Consider the following 513-nt stretch of genomic DNA (forward strand, 5'->3'; position numbering starts at 1 on the left):
TGATTTCAGGTATTTTCTGGCTGAAATTGAGGGACTTGAGCAAAAATCAGATTCAGAGGTTGAAGAAGGACTGCTGATGCTGTTGGATTCTGACCTCCCTGCACTTAAAGTGGATTTTCTGGAGCTACAGAACTCGAAATGGCGCGCTTCCAATTGCGTTGCAAAGTAGACATCCAAGGCTTTTAAGCAATATATAATAGTCCATACTTTGGCCAATAATAGATGATGTAAACTGGCTTTCAACGCCAGCTTTCTGCCCAAATCTGGCGTCCAGCGCCAGAAAAGGAGCCAAAACCAGAGTTGAACGCCCAAACTGGCACAAAAGCTGGCGTTCAACTCCAAGAAGGACCTCTGCACGTGTAACATTCATGCTCAGCCTAAGCACACACCAAGTGGGCCCCGGAAGTGGATTTATACATCAATTACTTACTCATGTAAACCCTAGTAGCTAGTTTATTATAAATAGGACCTTTTACAAGTCTTTTTGACATCTTTGGTCTCAGTTTTATTTCA

Source organism: Arachis ipaensis, chromosome B10 (assembly GCF_000816755.2).
Source record: "Arachis ipaensis cultivar K30076 chromosome B10, Araip1.1, whole genome shotgun sequence".
Classification (NCBI taxonomy): domain Eukaryota; kingdom Viridiplantae; phylum Streptophyta; class Magnoliopsida; order Fabales; family Fabaceae; genus Arachis; species Arachis ipaensis.